At 34.7% G+C, this 23,385-nt stretch overlaps 1 long non-coding RNA gene across 1 annotated transcript in view; it reads right to left on the bottom strand.

Annotated features, from left to right (window-relative positions):
• Positions 1–23,385, bottom strand: part of LOC145246463 (uncharacterized) — a 492,984-nt gene that overhangs the window by 162,376 nt on the left and 307,223 nt on the right. The window lies entirely within an intron of this gene.

The raw sequence follows: 23,385 nt of genomic DNA, 5'->3' as shown, positions 1-23,385 counted from the left end.
ATCTGTATGAACATGTCCCATAGAATTTTGTGGTTCTTAATTTCGAGTACTCTTGTGGGCTTATGCTTGTGCCATTTGTCTGTACGTTCAAAATGCAGTTGTTTGCACAATTCCAAGTACTGCCCTCCCCACTTGGTCATGCCTGTTTTTATATTCCTTTTGGGTCAGATTACTGCATTCACGTACTATATGGTTTGTCGTTTCCTTTATTATTATTATTATTATTATTATTATTATTATTATTATTATTATTATTATTATTATTATTATTATTATTATTATTATCGATAGAGCAAAGGATAGAATGTAAACGATGAATAACTATTATTTCATCATTATTACTTTTCGAATAAAATATAAATAACTATTATAAAACACTTGTTACTAATGAAATAAAACGGGAAATAAATACATATCACTATTACTGTTATTATTACTAATGGAATGAAATATAAGAAATTAAAAAAATAAATAAATAAAACATAATTTTATAATAACTATTAATGGAATAAAATTTTGGGGGGGTCCCCCGACAAAAAGAAGGTGGGCCTGTAAATTCACCCTGGTCCGTTCGTTCGTTCGTCTGTCCGCATTTTCCTCAATAACTACGTCTTTGTATTTTTTTTAAAAAAATTTGTACAAATATTAAACGTTATAAGAGTAAAAAGTAACAGAACGAGTTTTCCGGGAAAACTCTGACTGTCCCTTAGGGGTGCCTTTCGGGTCAAAATGGCTAAAATTGACACTTTTTGTGCTTATTAAAAAAGAAAAGTGATGCCTTGGATTTTCATAAAATGGGATTAATGGACAATCTCATGACGCCACTTCCTCTGATGACGTCACTTCCGGTATCGAGGACTAGCGCCCGGAGTCATAGATGGGCACGCGACCAAGCAGGTCGGGTGCACCCACCCCACCGTTGAGGAATGGTATTGTTGTACTCGCTTTGCCTGTAATCTATGTGAATACATGTTAGTTTCCTAAAAATAATGTGTTCCTTTTGTTTATTACCATTTAAGCCTATAACAACTGGCAACGACGGATTCGACTCTCACACGGGTTAATACCACAGAAAAAATTCTAATTGACTTGAAAAGATCTTCAGATTTACAAGCTAAGAAGTCGGCTGGAAATTACGTTCTAAAAACAAAATCCTAAAACAACAATAAAATAAAAAGAAAACGAACACATGCCAAAGTTACCGACTAAATTGCAAGCTAATCTTTTTGTCTCTATATTTAAATTGAAACGAACTGTACGAAACGCATTTTTGTAATGTTTAAAAATTATTTTGTTGCTTATTAAAAGAAGAAAGAAAAAAGAGAAAAATGTTGACCCAATTTTTACTGCGAGAAAATTCTATTGTAAACTATCGATTGTTTAATGGTATGCAAATTTGAACATTTTTTCAAATGAAGTAGAAAGTTTGTTTTTTTGCCTTTGTTATTTTTTTGCTGCTAACTTTATTCAATATCTTAACGGGAGAGAAATGTTTTTCCCTCTTTTTGTTTACTTGGACTAAAAGAAAGATTTTTTTCATTTAGTAATATTTTCTGAAATATTCTATTTCTAACTGTCGGTTCCAAAGTGAAATCTTTTTTTCTTCGTGGAAACAACCCATCTCCTACAAAAAACAGCCATTTTGGTTAACTGCCAGAAAATTCCACAATTATTTGTATTCTTTTGCAACTGTATGGGTTCACAGTATATATATTTTTTTGTTTTTGTTTCGCAAGTAAAAATAAAATTATCCACCCACATATTGTGTTATCTCTAAGGTTTTTAACAAGAAGTAAGGTATACATTGCTCCTCCTCGGACACACAAACTTAAAGAAAGGACATATTATTATTATTATTATTATTATTATTATTATTATTATTATTATTTTTATTTTTATTATTATTATTATTATTATTATTATTATTATTATTATTATTATTATTTTATCTCTCTTCTCCTGTCAACAACGAAAATATTTTTTCTTTCGTGCGGTTGGAAAAGCCATATAAAGATTGGGGACGTTAAAGCAGTATTTATACATCTAATCAAAACCCAGATGGACCAGCAGCAGGAAGCTGAGGAAAATTTTAAAGAACCTGATAAACAGCTCCAGTTACAATTTCAAGAGAGGTAACAAGCGTCGAAGGAGAGAACGCTACTTCAACAACAGAGACAAAAAGAGCTATTGTTAAAACATTCGATAGAATAGAACACTGGGACGACAGTTTTGCCTTTTACCAAAGTACAATGTGGAACGCTATAGAAACGTGCAACTACCAACCGGATTTGGATGCGACGTTTTACGCTTCCTATCGGAGATATGAGGACATATTAACCGTGGATTATCCAGAGTGGAGCAACGCTAAGGAAGTTCTCCTACTTTGGATGAAATTGGGAACCACAGAACATAGCAAATTTGTGGATTATAACTTCCCAACGAAGACGAGTGAATTGGAATTTTCTGAAGCGGTTAAACTTTTATCCGAACTGTTCAGCCCGAATTGTACGCTCTTTCATAGAAGATGGAAGTGCTTGAACCTGCAAAAAAAAAAAAAACAAAAAAAAAACAGCGACGGCGATTACCTAACCTTCGGGTTCGTGGTAAATAAACACTGCGATAATTTCTGTCTATCTGCCTTATCGACAGATGACTTCAAGTGTTTAATTTTTGCCCAAGGTCTAGTCTCATCCAAACACGTTGAGATTAGACAACGTGTTTTCTCCAGACTAAAAAGCGAACAAGGCCTCACGCTCCAGAAGTTTGCCGAGGACTGTCAACGGGTTATCTGCGTAAGGAACATCTCGAGACACGTCGAGGAGTCACGCGCAACATTCATTACAAGGACGACCTTCAGACCGGAAAGACACACCCCGAAAAAGCAAAGCTGGAAGTAAGAAAACTCAGGCTATACCTAATATTTCCACCCAGCACCAAGAGCCGGATCCCCTACAAGCCCGTACTATCGCTGCGGCGGGAAACATTGGTCGAGTCAATGTTTTTACAAAGATAGGTATGCAACGAATGTGGCAGGAAGGGCCACAAAGCGACCCACTGCAGGAAGAACAAGGTCAAAAACAGCGTCCGAGAGACTAGACTCGACTTGAATTCGGATAAGAACCGGTGCAGATATGTCAAAGTTAACATCGCAAATAAAACTGCGCATCTACAATTGGATTCCGGATCAAACCTGTCCATCATTAAGCTTAAGACGTTGACAAGTCTAAGGAAACAAACCATGCGGAAGACGAACACATCAGCTTGAGGTGTGACAGGCGATAAAGTGGGATTTGAGGGAGAGCTCACACTCCCAGTGACCTTAAACGGCATTACTAAAAAAGAGAAACCGTATGTACATAGGACATCTGAAAACCTCTTCCGAACTGACTGTTTCGATCTGTGGGACCAACCTATGAATTATTTCTGTCATAGTGTAGAAGATTCGTATACGGAAGCATCACAACTGAACTACGAGTTAAAAGAAAATTTCCAGAAGTATTCTCACCAGGACTAGGAAAATGTACAAAGGCTATAGCAAGATTCGAACTAAAAGAAAACACTCTGCCAGTTTTCAAGAAGAAACGAAACGTCCCATTTGCAGCAACAGAGAAATTGAAAAAGAAAGCTTCAACTGAATCTGCCAAAGAAGTAAAAAAAACTGAAACTGCACAGCCGGAAGCTAAAAATCCCGCACAAAAAAATTCCTTAAGCCAAAGCAACTATTTCTACACTTGTATATGATTACATCCAACCCGAACACACCAACAGCAGTCTCACCTGCAGAAATGATGTTTGCGCGGAAAGTGAGATCCGTTTTTGACAAGCTCTTACCCAAACACCAAAGGCCACTAGTGACCACTTATGTGCCCAGTAAACGTTTCATGCCAGGTGAAAGAGTATTTTTCAAAAGTTATAAAAACAACACATCATTCTGGGAGGTGAGTACAATTACTAAGAGAGTCGGGGACATGGCATATATCATCCAAGGACTAACGTATACCCACAAACATCACCAGAACCAACTAAGACGATATCAATTGTTGAAACAAGCGAAATACCACTATTGGAAGATGAGTCGATACACACTCTCTTCGAAACTTTTAATCTTGAGCCTCCTCAAAGAACACCTGAACTTCGGCGATCGTTCCGTAAGAGAAACGTTAGCCATTGATGGTAAACCCTAAAAGGATGAGGTACTGGCATCTTGGGAGGGGAGACGACCCCTCCATGAGATTAATGGACTATCTCATGACGTCACTTCCTCTGGTGACGTCACGTCCGGTATCGAGGGCCGGTACCCGGAGTCAGAGATGGGCACGCGGCCAAGCAAGTCGGGTGCACACGCCTCACCGTTGAGGAATGGTATTGTTCAACTCACTTTGCCTATAATCTATGTGAATACATGTTCGTTTTCTAAATAAAACACGTGTTCCTTTTGTTTATTACCATTTAACCCTATAACAAAATCTTTCTATAAAGGAGAAACTGATGGACTAATGCATTTCTTTTTTCTCATGGTGCAGAACTCAAATTTACATATGTTAAGGACTAAACATGAACGTTTGTTAATTTTCACCAGGATTTGAGTCTCCTAGGAACTTTTGGGGCTAAATGGTAGTGGTGGTGGGGGCAAATGCTGAAGTAATTTTCTCATGCCTCGTTTACTGTGCACTCGCAGGGGGGGGGGGGCATGCTTCCCTTGTTTATTATTGTTATTACGAACGGAATAAGGATAAATAAATTATTCTTGTGTAGTTATTACTGATGTAATAAGGTGAATACTTCTTTTTTATTACAAATGGAATGAAAATAAATGACTATTATTTTATACATCATTACTAATGGATAGATAGCAATTATTATTATTAATATTATTCCTGATGGAAAATATAAATAAGTAATATATAGTATAAACTGATGGGATAAAATTAAATAATAAATCGTTTTATGATTAAAGGGTAATCTGTTTGGGTTGGATCATGTTCAATGAGATTGTTTCATGGTGGTGTAAAGTTGGTCAAAAGATGGGATTTGTAATTTTTGCAAACAATGGATAATTGATTTTTAATATTTAATAATTTGCCTCTATCTTTAAAATTGGTGATAAATTTTTTTCATGCAAGGGGAGTATAAGTATTTGCAATTACTGGGATTTTCGAGAATTTCTTATTTTATGGTGAGTGTGGTATCATTTTGGATTGTATTTAAGTTGTGGGTGGTTTGGGATGTCTTGCTCGGACGTTTGGCTTAGTAAAGGGTATTTGTGGACTCTAAAACGATCTTTAAAAGGGGTTCAAACAAGGCCTATGTAGTATTTTTTATTATTTAGAATTTCTATTGATTCAATGGTGGCCTTGTAAATAGCTTCATATTGTAAACATTTTGATCAAGTGGGCATTCTGTCTTATTCATGCAATTGCAGTTATCGATGTTACTAATATAATTGTAGTTATTGTTGTTATTGTTTATTATTCTATTGTTGTGTGTTTTTTTATTATTCTTTCACTGGAACTGTAATTGAGTTTAATAGTATTTTTATTGAGGATTTTTTGTAATATGTTGTTTGGAGGAAGTGACTGCTAACAAATTTAAATAGTTTTCTCCAGTTTATCCTTCAAAATAATGGAAAAGGGAATGATTTTCTTAGCTCCGTATCTTTTATTCCCTTTATTATTGTTAAGAAATGTTGGTTCAGTGTAGTTGATTATATATCCAATATTCCGTGCTTATTATAAATTTCACGATTGGAGGAGTTGATCAATTACACCCCCAATATTAACTCAACTAAATCCCATAAATATGTTATAACTTCCCACTCGATGGACGATATTTATTATCATAACTATAAACCTGTAATTTTTGCTATTTTTATTTTATATTTTATTTATAAAGATCTTATACTAATTTTTTGGATGTTTGTATCATCTTTGGAAATGGACTTATCTTAGCTCTGACTGCGCCTGCTGACAGTTGCCATGGGTAGCTTTGAGATTACAGACACTTTAAACCAAATTATATCCCGATTGATACTCGCAAGTAACTGTCGCTTCGCCCTTGACACGTTTATGATATATATATATATATATATATATATATATATATATATATATACATATATATATATGTATATATATATATATATATATATATATTCCGTGTCTCTTTCCTCTTTTAATTTTTCTCTTTCTCGTTTGCCTATGGTCACCCTATTATTTTCCTCTTCCGGGTCTATTATTATTATTATTATTATTATTATTATTATTATTATTATTATTATTATTATTATTATTATTCTATTTCTAATTCAGTTATATTCCTCCTCCCCTTTTCCTTTTACACTGTTAAAACTTTCTCTTATTTTTATGAATACTTATAATTTTAATTTATATTACTTACTATTCGCCTTTTTTTTAACTTCACTTTACTTTTTTTCTTTCCTTCTAATTTTAAACTCAATCCTAATTATAAATATTATTAATATCTCGTGCCCCCCTTTTCTCTTCTTACTCCACCCTCCCCATCCCTATCTCTCACTCTAATCCTTGTTTTTGATATTCATATGTAATTGTAAAAGAAGCTTTTTCCTTCGATTTTTTTAGCTCGAATTATCGGAACAATTTGTAATGTTCTGAGGAAAAAATAACCCCGAGGTTGAAAGAATTAAAACAAATATATATATATATATATATATATATATATATATATATATATATATATATTTGTTTTAATTCTTTCAATCAACTATATATAGAGCCGGCTAAAAGAAAGTCCGCACTTGTAATTTTTCCGAAATATGCAAATTTATGATAAATTTAATGTAACTGTTTAAACAAATTTTATTCGCCTTTTATTTCTCTATAATTTTCCCTGTTCATATTTCACTTTTAATTGAAATATTCTAGTGTTTACTTCAATTCAAAAAATAACTTCTAATTGATTAGGCAAACGGAAAATCCGCAGCAACATATTCGCTTAAAATCAGCTTAAATCATCGCCCCTAAATCAGTTTAAAATATCCACCAATAGGCAACAAAGCATCTCCAATCGTAAATGCTGTTGTTCCTGGTTATACAATGTAAAATTTAGTCTATATGCCATAACTTTCTTTTACTGATCATCAGGCCTTAATTAATCTCACCCTGTCTGGTTTATCCAATCGAAAAATCGGCCAAAGATTTAAATGTGATTAGAAAACGGTACGAAAGACTGTGCAAAAGCAACAAAACACCGACAGTGTTCGTGATGCCCCTAAATCTGGTTGAATTCTAACAGGGAAGATATTGCTATCAAGATCCGCAGCCTAAGAAACCGATTTGAAATGGCTCCTCAAATTAAACAACAGTGCAATCTTGTTAAAAAGTACTCTCTTCCTACTCTAAAGAACAAATTAAAAGAATTTTATTTGTGAGGATATGTTGAAAGACGCAAGTCAATGATATATGTAAAGAACAGAAAGCGCCGTCTGGACTTCGTCAGATGCAATGAAAATCGTGACACTTCATATTGGTCAAAAGTGCTATTTAGCGACGAAAGAAAGTTCAATAGGCTAGGCAGTGATAGTAGGCAGTACGTCCATCGGAGGAAAGACGAAGAATCAATCCTCGGTGCTCAGATTCAACGCTGCAAGCTGGTGAAGGTTCAGTTTTTTATGGAGCATTATTCGTACCAATAGTCCAGTGCCTATAGTTCGTTTGCAAGGTCGAATTCGAATAAATTCGATCAAGTACATTAATATATTTACTGATCATTTTCTATCCTACTTTGTTCGGATTTTGGATGATAACCCCATCTTCATGCATGATAATGGTCCCATTCACACAGCTGGCAATGTCAAGAGGTTCCCGGAAGAGCACGATATTCAGTGTTTGGATTGGCTTGCACAATCTTCAGACCTCAATCCTATCAAAAACGTATGACATTACATCAAGAAACAGCTACCAATGATAAAATTTCAAATTTGGAAGAACGTTCGATAAAATTTTTTAAAAAGTGGGATGCCCTTTCCCGGAGTATTGCTGCAGTCTAATTCAAGGAAGTCCCAAAAGATTTAATAATGTCATATTGCACTAAATATTAAATAGTTCATTGAGTTCCCGTTGTATCTGTGTTGCATTAATGTCCTTAAGTTACATTTAAATAACAATTTTCCATTGTGCGGACTTTCTTTTTGCCTCCTCAATTTGAAGTTATTTTTTTAAATTGACGTGAACACTAGAATATTTCAATTTAAAGTAAAATATGAACAGGTAAAATTATAGAAGAATAAAAGGTCAATCAAATGAGGTATACTTTGTTCAAACAGTTACTTTAAATTTAGCTTAAATTTGCAGTTTGGGAAAAAAAATTACAAGTGCGGACTTTCTTTTTTCCGCCTGTGTATATAACATCCATTTTTTGATTTATTCATTTTTATAATAATATTTAATATTATATATATGTATGACTACTTCATTTAATTACATAAATTAATATACGAAAATATAATTTTATGCGTAGATTTTCAGTACTTACTTCACTATGTAGAGCTTAGTAGTAAGTTTTATGATTTTAATACCATATATATTTGTATAACTTAATATATATATATTTTTTTTTCTATATGGCCTGCTGGCCCTGTCGCTGGGGCATTAGAATACACCGACTGCCCCCCCTACAGAGGGCAAACGTCCCTCAATGGGGGTCCTGGATATGACCTTAAACTATATCCAGTGGGGAGGCCCCAGCTTGTGGGCTTTGGGGAGTGTGGAGCCACGCTTTAATTACCATTGCTTCCAGGTGCACTCTGATCCGGAGTGGTAGTACCAGTTAAGGTTCCAACTATGGGTTAAATAGAAACCGACTTGAAAACAACAAATATATTCTATTAAATTTTTTTTCTTCAAAATCTTTGGATTCGGCATTAAATAACCCGAAAAGGGTTGATATGCCGTAAAACAAAACCAACCAACCAACCATCTATATGGCTTGCGTGTGCGTCAGTGGTTTTGAATGTATGTGCGATTTATGGTTACTTTAGGTTCTGTATTTCCCGAGTTCATGTCTATTCGATTAAGCTCAATTAAACAATATTCTATCAAAGTGATTACATTGTGTTCTATGGAATTCATTCAACTATGGGTAATGTCATAATTTTAAAGATGCAAACTTTATATTATATACCTCAACGGCAACCATAAACAGACGCTTATAAACTAATTGAAAAGATAAAATCAGAATTCTATATTAATTAATAGTGACGGGCATTTCATCTCGTTTGCATCGATAACAGTCGAATATATATTAGCTTAACATTTGCGATTTTATTTGCCTCCTCTTATTGACGTTATGTCAGCATTTTGCCAACTGGTATCGCCGATGATTGTCAGCGATATTCAATAGCTCTTCGAAAACATACAAACCGCTATCGATTGTAATTCTTCTTTAAAATATATACAACGTGGAACTATAAAATTGTCCTCTCAGAAAAGGCGGCATGATTTCATTTCTGTTTGATAAAAACCGGTTTTCATTTTTCGTTGCAGACCATGTACTAGTTGGACGGTTGTGTCCAAATCCCAAGATGGATAAAAAACCTTTTATCATGTCTGAAAGTGACACAATGTTCAACAAGTGAGACTGGCGATTCGCGTCTGCACACCTCATGCTCTCTACCGATCAAAGTTACAACAACAGGATCATTAACAGCATCCTTGAATGCATCACTGGATAGCCACGATTGACAGGGACGTGCCCAGAGTGATGAAAACAAAGTTTACGGCCAGGTGGTTTCAAGTGAGTGCTACTTCGAAATCGGCTTGAACGTCAACACCAAAGTCCACTTAGATTTTTTTTTATTACATTTTCACCCCAAACAAGGCACATTGCCACTTTGGTGTAGGTGGCTACTATCAGGGTCAGCAACAACTGGGGCACTATGTAGGGATTTGGGCAGCAAGATGTCGGTTCACGTTGCACTTGAACTTCTGCATATCAGTACAGTCAGTTAGGGAAGCAGAATCCTGGAATGGAATTCCAGAGTCTAGCGGTTCTGGGGAAGAAACTACTGGAGTAGAAATATCTTTTACATCTAGTGATCTCTATTGTGTGGGGGTGGGATTTAGCTGCCTGTCGGGTTTGTCGAGGGTGTCTGCGTCGTGGAGGCAGATGTACTGAGGAGTGTGATGACCCCCTTCTGCAATAAGGTGGGGTCTTGCTGACCCTGGGTGTAGCAACAGGACTCGGTGCCGGCCACAAGTAAAAAGAGACCCAGGCGTTGCTTTAGGAGGAATGCTACGACTCTGCACGCTTCTGTCACTGCTCTCTCTTCCTTCACAACCGACCTGAACCCGCTGGACTACTTTGTTTGGTCATACGTCGAGAACATCACCAACATGACCTCCCACAGCACCAAATCCAGTCTGATCGCTGCCATTCGCCGAGTATTCACCAAGTACCCGCCAGCGCTTGTAAAAACGCCATGCTCTCATTTCCAGACCCGTATCGAGGCAGTGATTGAGGCTGAAGGCGGTTACATTGAATAGATGTAAGCTCTAGTACATGATCAAGTTACCTGAATTGATTTTTTTCATAAAAAGGTTTAAAATAAAACTGCAGTGTTGTTTTCTTTAGTACGACAATTTTATCGTTCCACCCTTAATTTATATTCGATATTCTTTGTGACTTACAACTTCCTGGCGATTATTTTTTTTTCTATATTTTAAATCTATGCTTCCTTTATTTGTCTATGACAATATACAGGATATCGGAAAATAGTCACCTGGTGACCTGTTTCGTGACGTTTGTGAATCTTATGGTGTGCGTTTTCAACGTTGTTTCGACAATTGTCATCAATTTGAACATTCAATTTGAATGAACATTCAATTTGAACATTTGCGAACATGACTCCTCAATTGCATTTGTATTCAAAGCTAGTCCATTTTGCTCTATGCCCATTTATATAGGTTTTATCGCCATTCAAAGTATGAGCGCATTGTTTGGTCGGCAGATATAATATACATTTTAAAGACACTCGAATAAATATATATTTAAACGAATAAAAGTTGATACTATACACGTCTTAATTCTGTTGGAAAAAAAGTAGAGATGAGAAAAATGATCCCGACGCAGATAGACACTGGATGTCCAAATTAAACCGACCTTGTGATCTATTCTTTCTGTCTTGACGTTGCAAATGCCAGCAGCGCAATATAGTTTTTTTTTTATATCAGGCAGCGTGTACTAATGTGAAATAAATAATTTACTTTATAGAGAATAGTGAGTGGCTTCATGGTTAGCCATGCGGAAGATAGACTGAAAGGTCCTTGGTTCAAATTTTTTCTGAACACTAATTCGTTTAGTTGTCACAAACGCTAACCTTTGCATGGAACGAAAATAATCGATCACGCGCCATCAATCTACATTTGTGTATTACGCAAACATTGTATCATGAATATATGCGGTAATGTATACATCTGATATGGGAAATAAGTAGATAAAAAATATATTTACATGACGTTAACATTGCTAGATTGCAGTGATATATATTCTGGTTGATATCCTTTGACGTAAAAACTATAACAATAACTTTCTATTGTGTTTGTAAAGTTTTATAAATATACAGAAAGTAAATGAGCCCCAGCACGAGTAAAAATAATTATCTCAAAATTAGAGCTTTCCAACACTGGTATGTAATTTTACATAAATTACAAAAACAAAAAAAAAAAAAAAAAAAAAAAAAAAAAATAGTGGGACCCAGGGGAATTCTACAACGACATCTGTTATATGTAATATATTGCTGTTGGGCATTCTGTGTACGTCCACCGTCAATAGAAACATCGCGATATTATTGTAGCCCTTTTGTTAAAACTATAAAGTATTTATTTTGGTCATCTGGTCAATGTAGTGTCAGAGCACATCTGATTATTACGCTTTATCTCCAATATCCTTATAGGAGTCTGACATATTTCCATTGTATGGACACCCGGCACGTAGGCAAACCCCACGATATCATTATACCATCTTTATTCAGAAAAAAAAAACCTTCTAAACTTGGATCCTAACCAGAAATGTAAGGAGGCATATTTTAGTTTCAAGTATGGCCCAAAAGCGACATTATTCATTTTATTTTATTTCATTTCATTTTTAAAGTGCGTTTTCAGTGATCGGGAGAGCCCATGTATTAAACAAGAGTAACGAATGTGATAACATACTACGAACATTAACTTAGCGTCGCTATATACTAATTAATATTATGTAGTATGATATCCTTCATTTTCACGCGATCTCAATCCATGCTCTACGTCTTTCACGTGATCTCGTTCCATGCCCCACGCCTCTCATGCGATCTCGTTCCGTGCTCCACGTCTCTCATGCGATTTCGTTCCGTGCTCCACGTCTCTCACGCGATCTCAGTCCATGCTCCACGTCTTTCACGCGATCCCGTTCCATGCCCCGCGCCTCTCAAGCGATCTCGTTCCGTGCTCTACGTCTCTCATGCGATTTCATTCCGTGCTCCACGTCTCTCACGCGATCTCAGTCCATGATCCCCGTCTCTCACGCGGTCTCGTTTCGTGCTCACGTCTCTCATGCGATCTCGTTCCGTGCTCCACGCCTCTCACGCGATCTCGTTCCGTGCTCCACGTCTCTCATGCGATTTCGTTCCGTGCTCCACGTCTTTCAATATTGCACAGATCAATTCAAATATAGAAATCAAGAAGACTGTGATCACTTTCAAGGTAATTCAACCTCTTAGATGTTTGAAATCCTAAATATCTATGAAGATTCACCGACTCTGCTTTCGATATAATTGCACGTGTTTCTCAATCGTTGTGAGTAACCAAGTCCTCTCAATCAAATCTGGAAACCTGCTATTAATAATGCGTCAAATATAAAAGTTTCCACTGTATCTCGGGACAAATTTTTAATTGACAGATCTTCAATCAGAATTGTACACTACGTCTACGATATATCATTTCCAGACCAGGAAACGGATAAAAGCTGTATGGATTCACAGCACACATATTTACAATTATTGAACATCAAACATTGCCGCTGGCTAGATGTGCTATATTCGCTACTGACGGCTATTTAATGTGCTTTTCAGTCTGTATAATTTCTAAATCGACTTTTGTCGCTGGGCTACGGTATATACACTGGCAGCGAATAAAACAAAACACACTTGGTTTATAAAGATGTTTTTTTTTCATTCTCAATGATTACGCTTTTCGATTTAGTATGACGAGTGTTGACACCAATGAGGGCGCGTGGCTGAGGTGGTTTCGAATGTTTTGGTAGTGAAGAAAAGTGTGTCAGTCTGTCCTCGCCTCTGTGACCAACGCTTCATATGCTTTCAGTTAGATCTATTTATATAAAACATTCCTTCATTGTGGAATATTTATTATTATCTTTTATATGGACCTTTTGACTGATATCACCTCACATATTTTTGGTCAAATTATGCATTTTAATTTAAAAAAAAATGGTGGGAAGCCTCGAATTCCTCAAATAAAATTAATTTGCGTGTGTGCAACACATCGAATGCCTCGCTTCCTGGGGTGACCTGCCAAATATCCAACATGTACATGTATCTTAACTCGATAAGCAATCTGTATAAAATGCTCGGTGGCGGAGCAAATAAATACCCTTTTCTTGGCCTTTTGGCCAAGATCAAGGTGTAGTATCTTTCCGGCAGATACTGCAAGCAAAGACCATATGTGGGGGCAACCCCACATATAAGACCTTGGTCCATGTAGGGGCAATCCTTCGTACAAATTGTCACTATCCAGTTCCCCTACTCCACGGGGAGCTGGTTCCCATTTCCCCTTCATCCTCACATTAAAAATCGGCCTTGTGCCTAATTTGCTCGGGGGGGAGCAAATAAATACCAACCCCACATATAAATTTTGGTCAATGTAGGGGCAACCCTTCATACCAATTGTCACTATCCAGCTCCCCTACTCCCTGGGGAGTTGGTCCCCATTTCCCCTTCACTCCTGTCATTAAAAATCGGCCTTGTACCTTATTTGCTTGGTGAGGGAGCAAATAAATACCCTTTTCTTAACCTTTTGGCCAAGATCAAAGTGTAGTATCTAGTCTTACTACATGATGTACTTATATTTGTAATTTTGTGATATAAAGTGGGGGATCACTTATCTGTATTAATTGATTGTAAAATGATCACCCCCTTTATAACCAGTCAGTCTCAAAGCCATTCAAGTTATACTCCAGATCATTCAAGTTGTTTTTGAAGGATTCACGTTATTGTTTAAGCATTCAAGTCATTCTTAAGGTTATTCAATTCATCCTTAAGTTCATTAAAGTAATTCTTAGTCATTTACTTTTTATTTATTTAAGTCATTTCAGCTCATTTTTCGGTCATTTTAGTTTATCTTTAAGAACTTCATGTCAATCCTACATTCACGCATTCAATTATTACACGAGAGCACGCGACTAATGGCTATCGGCCTTGTTAAATGTACGAATCCAAAACTTTTTGTTAACTAGTTGTAAGATATACCAGCCTATTACTTTTTGTAAACTAGTTTTTAAACTTGATGCTGTTTCATTTTATCTCGTTTCTACTAAGTAGTTTCAGGCCTTGTCTGGGTCCATTTCTAAAAAAAAAAAAAATGTAGGTTTGGAGCCCCATTCAAATAATATTTCAAATGCGCAGTAGAATGTCTTCCTATTTGTGAAGGAATCGGGCATGGTAAAATTAACCTGCTGCGTTAGACCAAACAAAACTTTATAGTATTATTTGTTTTCGCTTAAAATATTATTTTGTATTTCTACGCAATTCATTAGGATTACATTTATAGACTATCGATTGAGAGAATGTGCGTCAACCTCGAAGCACCCGATGATCAGCGTTGGTGTTCAACGCCTGCATTATTTTCGCAGATAAATGTGGAAATAGCTTCCGGTGGGATTTAGCGGATTTTCTTATGGTTTTTAAGCATCAAATTGGTGGAAGAATGCCAGAAACTCGAAAAGATGAAAGAAACAAAGAAATCAAAATACACGCCTTTTTGCTAGAAAAGAGAACGAATTTGGTTGTAAAAAATAGTTATAAGTATTTGCGTATTGGTAAAGAAAACATAATTATAGTTCACCTGCGCTCTCGCTAACTTTCTCCATTTATATACCTCTCATATTGTCTATAGTCTAAACGGAGGGTTTCGCGGCATTATAGCTCTCCAGTGTGGCTAGACCAGCACGGATCACACTTTTAGTTTAATTATATTTTATCAATATATGGCAGAGCTCTAGAAATTCGTTCACGAAAAGTTTAATAACTCCAACTTTTGTGGAATTTTATTAATAGCTACTAGCGGAGATTTGATGCCCAGCTTTGCCCGGTCGTAAAATCCGTTTAGATATGATATTTTAATGTGTCCAGGTTTCAAATTTACAATGACAGAGTCGTGATTTCAAAAGTAAATTAAAATTATTTAGGTGGCATCAGCTAGAATCGAAACCGAAAGCAAAACTATAACATTCAAAGTTGGTAACGTTACTTCTATACCAACGTGGCGCGTATATGAACTGATTGAAAATACACTTCAGTGATTGTACAACATGTAAAACGATGTTTTTAATTTTATCCCTTAAAAACTATTTTAACCAGCGTGCGTGTGTGTGTATAAATGTGTGTGTATATATATATATATATATATATATATATATATATATATATGTATATATATATACATATGTTGTGATGTATATATAAATGTGTGTATATATGTATATATACATGTTGTGATGTGTATATATATATATATATGTTGTGATGTGATATATATATATATATATATATATATATATATATATATATATATATATATATGATGTTGACTTGCTCTTCTTTTTGGTTCAATGTGGCAGTTGTTCAAAGAGTGGGATTGTCTCGGTGCAAAGTATTTCCTCACTATAAAAAGCTTCAAGCACAGGCATTACTTGATATGTCATGGAATATACATTTTACCGTCAAATAGGTTGGCTGTAGCCTATAACAGCAAACGGACACTCAATGAGGACTGATGCAGATGTGGGCTTCAATGGAAATAAAGGCTCTGGAACATCAAAGGTCTGGGCCGGCAGGTGTTCAGGGCACCATCGTCTGGACCCGTTCATCAGCAGATGTTAAGGACTGTAGAAGGTTCATGGAAGTGACCGTCCGGCATGTGCTGCTAGTGGCGTCATGTCTGTCTTATTTAAGCCAGAGATTTATTAAGTAATGGCAATACTCGAGAAGGAGTTTGTTGCCATCATATATATATATATATATATATATATATATGCATATATATATTTGTATCTATATGCATGTATAGATATATGCGTCGGTGTGTGTGTGTTGTATTGACCATGGTTTGCGGGAGCCCTCTCCACGTAAATACCATTTGATCAATGTATAGGACTAAGATTGTTGGTCCTCAGAGCATACTCCACATACCTGTGGGTCATGCCGAAGGTCACCCTGACAGTTACCTCACCCTTAGTCTTTGGTTAAAATATATTGGTCCGCAAGACACTGGGGGACTAGTAATATGGCACAGGATACTCACTGTTCATCAGAGCCCCAACAATGAATAAATAAAAATTATATATATGTGTTGCAATCATCATATATATGTGTGTATATATATATATATATATATGTGTGTGTGTGTGTGTGTGTGTGTGTGTGTGTGTGTGTGTGTGTGTGTGTGTGTGTGTGTGTGTGTAGGGTGGCGAGGGCTTCGTAAGCCCTGGTGAAGGCAACCATTCTAGAAGAAGCAAATCTCTGATTAAAAAAAACATAAATCGGGAGACCAGTACCCGCATTAAGCTGGTCAGCAGTTTAATTTGTTGCTGGCTATCTTGCTTTTGCTTGTTGCTGGATCTCAACATTTTGAACCGAGAGAGAGATTTAGCTGTCGTACAAGACTAATACTCTGTAACATCATCTTTGTATAGATCCTCTCTCAGTGGTTTGGGGTCATGGACTTTAAGTGTACGAGTTGGTGACACTCATCTGGTAAGACGTTGCAATCATCGCACCGTGTATATATATATATATATACATGCGTGTATATATACGTGTATACACACGGTTACACACACACACACACATATATATAAGGGGAATATATATATATATATATATATATATATATATATATATATATATATATATATAAGGGGAAAAATGCAACGCAAGAAGAGAAAATCCAACGAGAGATTGACCAATTTCGTTAGGAGGAGCGAGAATAATTCTTTTACTAAAAACGATCAATGTGATTCGATTTGATTTCTTTCTTATTGTGTTTAATTGTTTTCCATTTTGTCTTTTTATATATGTTCTCCCTACATTAATTTATTTCATAATATATCGTGCATTCTACGGATCAATTTTTCTATACATACCTGTCAATATATAAATATGTATATGCTTATAGTTGGTAGCTCAAGAAAACTACTAAATATTTTCAATGGCGACTTTAGGATCGATAAAACATATACATCCGTTGGGCTTTAGATTATAATGTTTTGAAAGTGAAAATATCGATCAGCGATAATATAAGATATTTAGGATTATAGTAAGGTAAAGTGCGTTTTTCATTATGTCGAGGTTGAGTATATATAATTTTTTTGTTCAAGAGCTGGATATAAACATCTGCTTTGGCATTAAACTAGGTCAAACCTAGAGAAGCGTTTAAAGAAAATATACAATTGTTTAGTTTTCTTTAAATAAATTTTGTAATATTTCTAGTTATAAGTATTAGGGTCAATCGTTTTGTTGTTAAAATATTTATTTTGAATCCGTTCTGAGATGGGAATTATATATATATATATATATATATATATATATATATATATATATATATATATATAGGTGTTTTATTTTTTGTATTACTGTTTTATCTGTTTGACTACATATGTTTCAGATGTTGGACCATGTTTACGATCTAACAGCCTTGTCAAGCCTTGCAGAAATCTGAGAGGCCTGACGAGGCTGTTAGATCGTAAACATGGTCCAAAAAAAAGCATAAACAAAAGAATCGAATCTTACTCGAACCTTACTCCCTTTTTTGCAAGTTAAATTAAAGTGTAACATTATCTTTTTTTATAATTTCACGATATATTTTTTAAATAAATAATTCTAAAAAATAAATAGTTTTTTTAATAATAAATTGTTAGTTGAAAGCACAGAATGGTTACAAAAAACCCTCCCTCTGGTAAAAATAGCTGAAAAAATAAAAATAAAAAGGTATTATTTACGCACGTTACCAAAATGCATATGTACCGTAAATTTTCTTCGAAAAAACACTGTACTTTCAGCTAACAATTTATAGTTTTAATAATAAAAACTTTCATATTTTCTTATATAGAAACAACAGTTTAAACAAAAAGCAAAAAATCCGTGTGCTGCAAATTTTGTAAAAAAATTATTTTTACTCGAAGACAGTTTTGTAAAGGTTATTCGACATTATGGTTAAACTCAAAACGCACCTTCTGGCGAGCAATTTTTAAAAAGAATTAAGCAATTGGGAAGATAAACAAATGAATTTTAATTTTTAAAATAGGGGATGGTTTCTTTACGTATCGATTAGAATCGTCAAATCGTAGTGCATGAATTGAAATAACTACCAGGAAAAAAACCGAAGCAGAATCGACTTACAAAAAATATTTTTATTTTATTTAATTTATAATTTGCAATATTAATTTATTTTAATAACATAAAAACGTTCCTCGACCCTAAGGATATACTTCTGAAATTTTCAATTAAATTATTAATGTAAAAATATCGTTTTATTGATAACGAACCAACCAAGAATTATATATATATATATATATATATATATATATATATATATATATATATATATATAAGTAACGGGAAGGAGATAGCGAAAGAGAAAGAGAAAAATAAAAAGGAACACACCGAGTTTCGTCTTTATTCCTTTCTCGACATAAAGACAAAACGTTGATGAACTCATATCTCGGTTTGTTCCTTTTTATTTCTCTATTTCTTCGGAATACTATTTCGATTATTCTTATTATATATATATATATATATATATATATATATTTATATATATATAATTATAAAACTTAAATGACCTTGTAACGATGTATGTAACCCACTTTCCGGTTTACGAGATCCGGTTGCGCATGCTCGCATAACCTGCGCACTGAAATATTTACGTTATTATTTCGAAATTATTATTTAACTTGGGAGGAATGGGGTTTAAAATAACTTAAACGTAATACAGAAATGAACGATGTAAAAAAAACGCAGATATATAAAAATTTGAATTTAACTGTAATAAGTATTATGGTACCTGTTCAGTACACATTTACCTATAAGTATGGCCAACCACTTATAATTCAGTAACTGTAATTGTGTTTTCAAAAATAATCAATTATAATAAACAGAACGAATCATAGAAATCTATCTATATTCTTTTTTATTTTAATATACTTTCATAGAAATGTTTCTGTTATGTAAAAAAAACAACTATTTTCTTTATGTCGCAAGTGTCACGCTCATGCATGAATTCCATAGCTAATATAACATATTGACCCAACGGGTCACGAGTAGTGTAGTATATATATATATATATATATATATATATATAAATATATATATATATGCGTGTGTGTATGTGTGTGTATGCTTTTATTTACGATAGTAGCAATATAAGAACGGCCCCTCCATCTTAAAATTTAATTACTCAAAGAATAGAGTATCCTCTCTTTCACGCGAATTCACGCAGTAAATCTCTCCCCTTTTTTTTTGTTTTTTTTTTCATAGGAGCATTTTTTAAAATTATTTTTTAAATAATTTCCTTACATATACACGTACATGAATTAATTATCTGCAAAAATATAACAGGACCACATATTTTGCAGAAGTTCAGTATTACAAAACTCAAAGAAAACCACTTGCCTATTATGAATTATACGAACAAACACAGTTCTATAATAGATTTCCTTTTTTATCTTTCTCTAGCACGCAGCAAAACTATTTCTAAAGGCTCTTATTCATTCTCTGGTATCTCGGTTTACCGAACTGACTAGCGAGGTATTTTTGTAGGACTTCAAAATTTCATCCGATTCAGCAAAATAAAACAAAAGCCGAAACATATCAAAGAATCAATCAATCAGCCTTTTCTCCTATGTGTTTTAAAAATGCCCCAAAGATTATCTCAAAGAAGTGACTTGCTTTATTATTGTTTCGTTTGGCCTCATATAACAGCTGCTTTCAAATATATATTTGATGTAACTTATAGTTGCCTATAAAGATATTCTTATGTACATTTTATATTGAGCGCACCTGCACTCCGACACACAGTTCATCTTTATCACACACACACACACACACACACACACACACACACACACACACACACACACGTGTGTGTGTAAAAGTGGACATGTCTGTGTGTGTGTGTGTGTGTGTGTGTGTGTGTCTGTCTGTGTACACTTTCCTACTAAATAGCTCTGTCAATTTCCGGTCTACGGACTCGAGATTTTAGATACGGGGTATTGAGATTTTGGAAAAACGTTTTCATTGTGCTTCGGCCAGGAATTTGGCTGTTAATGGGTCAAAGTTCAACGATTTGACCTTTGAAAACTCTTCCAAACTCCCTCGCCAATTTGGGGTCTACCCATTTGAAATTTAAGATGTAGGTTACTTAGACATGAATCTAACTTTATAATTTGATTAAAGCCTAACACAATAAAAATTAAGGGGGAATACATTGGATCGAAATTTAAAAAAATGACCTCTGCGGGTTCTACCAAATTACTTAGCAAATTTTGGTCTAAACATACGAAATTTTACATAAAGTGTATTCAAATACGGGGCAAGCTTTTTAATTGTGTTTTGCTGAAAATTTGGCTTCCAGATCAAAGTTCAAAAGATTTTACCTTTGCGGTCTCAAGCAAACTATTCAGCAAATTTTTGGTCTAAACATGTGAAATTTTACATAACGGGTATTCAGAAATGCAGCAAGCTTTTTTAATCATTTTTAGGGCGAAAACTTTGCTGGCAAGAGGTTCAAGTTCACAGAGTTTAACTTTGCAGACTCTACCAAACTCCTCCCCCAATTTGGAGTCTAAAAACTTGAACTGCTAGATGTAGATTACTTGAAAATTGATCAAACATTTTAATAAAATTAAAGCCCCAAAAATAAATGTTAAGGGGTCAAAATTGGGGTCAAAGTTTAAAAAAATTGACGTCTGCAGTCTCTACCAACGTTTCCCTATGGTAGTTAAGGAAGCTTATTATATTAAAGACATTACCGTAAATATTCACACTTTTTAATATGAACAGTACATAGGGTCCGAGTAAAGCAAGGCAGAACTGCTAGTATATATATAAAAGTGGAAATGTCTGTGTGTCTGTCTGTCTGTGTACACTTCCCTACCAAATAACTGTCAATTCTCGGTCTACAGAATCGAGATTTCACATGTGCGGTATTGGGATTTAGGAAAATCTTTTTACTTGGGTTTCGGCGGGAAATTTGGCTGGTAAGGGGTCAAAGTTCAACGATTAGCGAGTAGCATTGGTACATTATTTTTTTGTAAATGTTACAATTACGAGAGTCTATATATAATTTCTTTTACTTAACTTTTTTATGAACCGATCGTTATGAATTGTGGGATATAAATTCTCAGCAAATCTGTTTGTATCATAACATATAATCTTTCTGTAATTTTACTATTAAGGAAATGATCCCACCAAATCTTTAGCGACATCCCCAATTTGCTCTTGATCACATTCCGAGTTATGTTAAATAATATTGTTCGCATTAAAATAATATGCGTTGTTTGTAAAATTCCAAATCATTGAACTTATCCTTATGAATCATGGAATATGTATAGGGTTAGTAACGTGTGCATCTTTTTGCTGTTGTATACGTTACAATTTAGCCGGTGTAAGTGAAACTGTACTTAAACTCTAATAACGAAACACTCTCACACACACACAAATTTAATTAAAAGTTAATACTATATATAGTACTTATTCCTATTCTGGGATGCACATTTTATTGTTCCTATCTCTATTTCTATCAATAACTGATTCCGTCACAAAGAACCAACTTAAAAATTACACGTTCTTTTTCCCCTTGTACAGATAGTGACTGACCAGCCATATGAACTCGCACTCGGAATTTATAAAATCGAAAGAAAAATGGGTGACATTTACTTATTTATGACTCTGTAATATTTCCATATGCAGTGGATCCCCGACATACGAGGTTCATTCGTCCCCGGATGAAGCTCGTATCTCGAATTAAAATGGCGCCATTAAGGAGACTTAGTGAAACACGACCCACTCGACTACCTAGCGGGTGCACCTGGAAAGTCGTAACTTGGATTTTCGCTTATATGTAGGGAGGATTTTTGCTCTGAAGCCATCTTGTATATCGAATTTCTCGTAACTCGGGTAGCTTGCATGTTGGGGGCCCTCTGTATTTACCTCCATGAAGACACATCCGTCTTTTTCATTGCGATATCTTCTCTTTTTAGTAAGTTTATTATTATTATGTTATGAACTACTTTTTTATTAATTCATAAAATAATATTCAAGTTGGAATTGTTTAGTATCAATAAATGAAGCGTAAAACATTTTCTCCCTTTGGTTTATTTTCATTATCAACACAATTTCTCTTCGTGCAATTGTAAGGAGATCAAGGGAACTGAATTACTTAACATGAAAGATGTCATATTGTTTTTCTATGCAATGTTAAGGAATAAATATTAGATTACTGTATTACATTAAAAAATAAACAGCTCCAGGATATATAACTATAATCATTATATTTTCAGCACATTAAAACAAGAGAGAAGAATGAGTTGGGCAGAGGAATACAGAAAAGTTTTTGAAGAAAAAGGAAAAGGGAAAGATTAAGAGAAGTCGACAGGGATAGAGATAGAATGAATAAAAGTTTGAATATAAAAATGTTACACATATTCAACTACTATTTAGTTTTATATGGTTCCGGGCAACGTCAGATAGCTACAGTACTAATTAAAACACGTGTATTAATACATGAGTCGACGTAATAGTGTGATTTGAAGAATTAGATAATAGAATTAAGCAACTTATTCTTCCAAGTATTTGTTAAGTTACATCGAATATAAACTAAGTACAACGATCGCCACACATTGCTAACTTTAGACTGCCATTTTCTATTCCATGCAACTTCTTTCTCACAGAAGAGGCGTTGAGAGCCTGTCTCTGTGTTATCGTTATATTCATGGCAAGTGCTCGTCTAAGCTCCAATCTATGGTCCCCTTTCGCCAAACATTCCCGAGAAACACTCGTTTGGCTGTAAACACTATCAATAATTCCCACCACTCTACCTAAACCGAAACGTAGATTCAATGAACAAAGCTTCTGTGAAACTT

Source organism: Euprymna scolopes, chromosome 24, assembly GCF_053919585.1.
Source record: "Euprymna scolopes isolate OS-2025 chromosome 24, ASM5391958v1, whole genome shotgun sequence".
NCBI classification, from domain to species: Eukaryota; Metazoa; Mollusca; class Cephalopoda; order Sepiida; family Sepiolidae; genus Euprymna; species Euprymna scolopes.
The sequence above is the reverse complement of the archived record's forward strand: the minus strand, read 5'-3'. Positions and strand labels throughout refer to the sequence as shown.